Here is a 5,981-nt window from a genome sequence, read left to right on the forward strand (position 1 = left end):
CCACCTGCCCCCTGACTGGGCATCATAGATGTGGAACACAATGGGAGCCTCCCCTCTGCTGGTCTTGCCTTGGAGAGTTATGTCCACTTAGGTGGCCTATAAGCTTAATGCTACACATGCTGCCCCTTAGCATCATAACCGAGGGACAGAGAAAAATCCCTCCCCAGCTATTTGATACCACTAGCCTATACAACCTGTAACATGGAGATTTTTCATACCTGACCATTCAAGGAGGAGGTGCTCAGACATCTGACCCAGGACTGTATCTTTTTAACCTTGCTGACATTTAGACAAAGCTTTATGCTTGAGGGGTGGTGGTGAGATGATTTGTTCCTAAAGCTCAAAGATGTTAATAAGGGAGGAACAGGGAAGACCATAGTGCCAGGCTCATCCAAAGGACTGCCTGCTCAAACCCATGAAGATAATTGACATACCAAAATGATCTCTGTTTAGGATCACTTCTTTTAATTTAGAATCCAGTAATGTGGTACTTACTATCTCTTATTGGGTGTTTATTTACAATATATCCCAAATCAGAAAATGTATTGTGCTGCATTTGAATAAAACAAAGCACATTTGATTGTGTGGTTGTTGTTAGCTCCCGTCTCATGGCCATCCCACCCATAACAGAAGGAAATGCTGCCTAGTCCTGCATCCTCGCCATGATCAGCTGTAGATCACAATATTGTGACCCACAGGATTTCCATTGGCTGATTTTGGAAGTTGATTGCCTGGATATCCTTCCTCCTCTGTCTTAATCTGGAAGACCAGGGAAATCTGTTCAGCATCATAGCACCATGCAAGCTTCCACTTTCATTTGGGTAGTGGCTTCACATGAGGTGCATCGGAGTGCGAAGTGAGAATTCGACCACTGAACTGCCAATGCCCTCCTTGACTGCTTCGTAGTGTCTCGTAATTGATTTGTTTTTTTCTTGAAAAGAAAAGGATATTAAATGTTCCGTATGTTTCCTTCAAAGAGATGTTTTACTCTCTTTATGGATTTGTTACCTGAAACCAGTGAGGAAAGATTTTGAGAAGAATGGGTTCGTCACAACTGAGAAATATTGCTGAAGGAGATTATGGTCATCAAATTCGAGGGCTTTACTTTGGAAGTGCTTGAATTCAAAATGTGGACTGAATTGCTGGCTTCCTGTATACTTGCTTCCTTTTTTAAAACCCTCTAATATTTCCCTAGAGCTATCACAGCTAGGATGGTCTTTTTAGAAACATAAATCTTAAATGAGATATGGAAATAGTATCAGATTCTCGGTATAGAAATTCTCATTCTCAGTGAATTGATTGATCAGTTCACTCCACTTGTTGACACCAAAGTCACCCACTGATTCTTTAAATGTGAAAGAAAAAGGGGTCTGAACTTCATTTTAAGAACCCTCCAATTTACCAGACAGAAGCGAGAATACAGGTTTGATTCCTCCTGTGAAGGGTAAGGGCCCTGACCCTTCCAGGAAATTCACTTTTTTCCTCCCTCATCCGTTAATGTAACAAGCCCTCACAGACTGGGAGAACATAGATCAGTTAGGCTAATTATGAGCTCTGTGGATTGCATTCTCAATACCGCTTGACTATAAATTATTAGCCTGTGTCTCCTCCAGCCATTCGGAGTGCCCGTCCTAGTCCAGCAAGTTTCAGACGTGTGTATCTTCCTCCTAGAGTCTTCATTCACATCCGGACGCCAAGCCTGAGTCTGTCTTCCTGCCAGTCCTGAGGAAGAAGCCTCAGCCCTCATTGCCTGCCAGGCATTGGAATAGCAATGGATTCATACTCCTTGGCCATGCCCCAATGGAGACACCATGCAGCCCAGTGAGTGCTGAGGGAGAAAGGAACTCAGCAGGGACTGTCGAGGTCATTGTTTTAAATTATGAGGACCAACAGCACAATTGGGATAGTAAGGATTCTTATTAAAAAAAAAAAAAAAAAAAAAACCATTGCCCATTGAGTGCATTCTGACTAATAGCAACCCTAAAGGACAGAGTAGAACTGCCCCATAGGGGTCTCAAGGACAGCCCAGTGGATTTGAACTCCCTGCCTTTTGGTTAGCAGCCACAGCCTTTAACCACTACGCCACTGGTGTTTCCAGTTAGGATGTAGGGCCCAGAATAAAATGTTACAGCTAAATGGTTTATGAAGTTTATGTTCTTAGCACTGTGGGTTTCTGAGAACTTTCATTCAGACTTCTGCTCTTCTGTAACAACATTTCTAGATTCCATAGTCATTGCCACCATCACGGCAGGAAATAAGTCCCTCCAAACTGATCCCTAAGAACTCCTAAATGATTATGAAGTTCAGGATAATGATAATGATGGTGATGATGTCAAAAACTACACCATGACCAAACTGTATTGAGGGTTTCCTGGTGCCAAGCTCTGAACTGTGGGTTATATAGCTTTTTTCATTTCATCTGCACAATCACCCCCAAGACATAGGTGCAGAGATTATTATTATTTCATGGGTGAGGAATGGAGCACAGCAATGTTATGTATTTTAATCAATTTTCGGTGTAGAAAGGGGTGAATCCAGGTTTGAATCCGGGCAGTGAGATTCCATTGGCAGGGTGACACAATCAGTTGTGGATCAGACCATGGTGATCCATAGGCTTTTCACTGACTGGTTTTTGGATCCTCCACTGAAACCCGTTCAACATCACAGCAACACACAAGGCTCCACCCAGTGATGGGTGGTTGACAGGCATGAGGTGCATTGGCTGAGAATTGAACCCATTTTTCTGCATGAAAAATGAGAATTCTATCCCTGAACCACCACTGCCCATTATCACTGGTCCAAAAACCAAAGCTGTTGCTATCAAGTTGATTCCAACTCATAGTGACACTATAGGACAGAGTAGAACTGTCCCCTAGGGTTTCTAAGGCTGGAATCTTTACAGAGACAGCCACATTATTCTCCTGCAAAGTGGCTGGTGGGTTTAAACAACTGACATTTTGGTTAGTAGCTGAGTGCTTAACCCCTGCATTACCAGGCTTCCTTACCACTGGGCACCTATCCAATATTCTAACTTGTCATCCCAGCCGGCTATTTCTCTTCTGGGATCACTCCAGTTGAAATGCTCAGAGGAAAAATGATGGAGTCTCATTCATTTCCACTTCCCTAGAGTCTACAGAGAAACCCTGGTGGAGAAGTGGTTAATGCTACAGCTGCTAACCAAAAGGTTGGCAGTTCAAATCCACCAGGTGCTGCTTGGAAACTCTATGAGGCAGTTGTACTCTGTCCTATAGGGTCACAGTGCATTTGAATTGACTCAACAACAACAGGTTTGGTTTTTTTTTTTCTTTTTGGTTAGAGCCTACACCAACTTGTCACATCATAGGCCACCAAAACAAAGTATCTCTGTAAATATTGACTATTGTTATTAGTTCACAGGAACAAAGCATACCCACTGTGGTTTCCACACACTGAGTGCTTTTCTGTCTGTGCTTTCCTTCCTTCCTGTGATGTCCAGAAAGACTAGAGAGATGAATGGGACTCAGTCGTTTCCCTCCAAGCTCTGCCTGGATCACCAGGAAAGAGAAATGGAAAGTTAGAGTATCACAGGCTAGGTTCTCTATGAATGGAGTCTCATTGCTTGAATACACAAATAAGATAAAAAGGGCTTGTGTGTGTCTATGTTGTAAATTTTCTACTGTACCTATTATTTTCCATTTAATAGAATCAGCAACGTTATATTTAATAATTGGGTAGATTTTCCTTAAATGAAAACAGAAAAGAAGAGGGAGAAAGAGAAGGAAAAGAAAATTCTTACTATGTGGACTGAGACACGTTTTAGGATTTCCATTTATTCATGTTCAAGTTTCTTGAGATAACATGGGCTTTAACCTGTCTGCCATATCATTGAAAATGAAGTGACTGAATCTTTCATGGCATTGTATTTCATCAATTAACCTGCTACTCCCATAATGATTCCAACTCTGGTTAGAAAACCATGATTGAATATTAAGTGCCAACCTTCCAGTGGATGAAGGATATGGCACTCAGCCTTGTTCCCAGGCTCTGTCCCCTCCATCAGAGCTGAATGAGTGTTTTTCTTGTTGCACCTGCTTTGGTTCAAAACATCAAACAGAAGCAGAAGCATCAGTTCCTCCTCTTGGGATTTGAAGAGTTCGTCAGGAAAAAGGTGAATAAGGCCATGGTTTATAGGAGTCTTTGTGGCATGTGATCACAGTGTTTTCCTTGAGTAGCAACTCATTTTACAGACCACTTTGGAAATTTGATATATGGAAATGTTATTTCCTATTGCAATTGTAATTTCATGTGGAGCTATCATGGGATGATGATTATGACTACCCAGAATTCAGTGATATTTGTGATTCTATGCCTTGTGGCACAGTGGTTATGCACTTGGCTGCTAACTGAAAGGTTGGTGGTTCGAACCCACCAGCTGCTGTGTAGGAGAAAGTTGTGGCTGTCTGCTTTCATAAAATTACAGCTTTGAAAACCATATGGAGTGGTTATACTCTGTCCTATAGGGTCACTATGTGTTATCTTAACAATGAGAGCACGTAGTTGATTTTTCTACTGGAAAAGCAAATGTTGACAATTAGTAGGAAAAATGAACACACATTAATTGTCACAACTCAGACAATTATCCATCATTTATGTATCTTATAGAAATTTTCACTTGTGTGAATGGAGAGTGGCATAAGAATTTTTCATGGGACTGTCCTAATAAGAAATTGAAAAATAAAATGAAGTTCATCCTCCAGGTAACACTATGTATTATTTAAACTAGATTTTAACCAGATGAATGTACTTCACAGAGAAACTTAAAATACTATGTTGTGGTAAACGACATTTCAAGGACAAGATGCATGGTACGATATAGTATTTAGGTAAGTTTTTTGAAAATCTGTTTTTGGATGTATAAATCAATGCTAACATTATGGAAACATTGCCTGGTAAATATATCCCCTAAATTCATGTTAGTGGTAGCCTTTTGGGATGAATGTTCTGGAGAATGGGATCTACAGAGTTAGGAGAAAAGTTAAATGTTAATGGAAATTTTTTATATTTTATATATATTTTATCTTTATATACTTTTTCTCTATAAAGTAGAAGTTCTGAAGTAAATATTATTAAACATTTACATATTTAATAGGGGCAGTGAGTATTAATGGTGATAATGTTAGATAACCTTAATGGAGCATGTACTAAGTATATAGCAACACTCTAAGACAGTGATTCACACTCGTTGTAAGGTACATTAGGATCACCAAGGGCCTCATGTACTGGGATGCTGATTTAACTGGTTCTAGGCTGTGGCTAGAGAGTCTGGATAGTTTAAGAGATCCAAAGGTAATTAGGATTATCAACCAGGAGTGAGAACTACTACTACAGACACACACACATAAACTACTCTAAGTTTCTGCCAAAGTGACTCCAACTCATGGTGACTCCATGTGTGTCAGAGTAGAACTATGCTCCAAAGTGTTTTCAATGGCAGACTTTTTAGAAGTAAAATTGGATTTGCTTCTGAGGTTTCTCTGGGTGGATTAGAAATCCACCCTTTTGATTAACAGCTGAGAGTATTAACCTTTTGCACCATCCAATAATATATGTATATTATTTAATGTGATTTCTTACAACAACCCTGCCTATAAGGTAAGTTCCTTTATTATTGCTATTTTATGGCTGAAAAAAACCACTCAAGTATTTATGATATTATTCTTTGTACTTTTTTCATTTGCATTTTTCCCAAATTATATCACATTGTTACTTGCCAAGAGAGTTGAAGACCGGAGTTATTTTCAGAGACCTGAACTTAAAATTGCAATCTCTGCACCAGGGAGGATTAACTTGGAAAGCTGTGAGCTAGACATAAGATGGCTGGGTTTCAGGCCAGCTTTGAGATTTCTTATTGTCCTGAATTCTTCAACTGTAAATGTACCGGTTGGACTTTATGAAGAAACAAATTCTTTAAATGTTTAAGCTTAGAAATATAATTAAGCACT

Source organism: Elephas maximus, chromosome 3 (assembly GCF_024166365.1).
Source record: "Elephas maximus indicus isolate mEleMax1 chromosome 3, mEleMax1 primary haplotype, whole genome shotgun sequence".
Classification (NCBI taxonomy): domain Eukaryota; kingdom Metazoa; phylum Chordata; class Mammalia; order Proboscidea; family Elephantidae; genus Elephas; species Elephas maximus.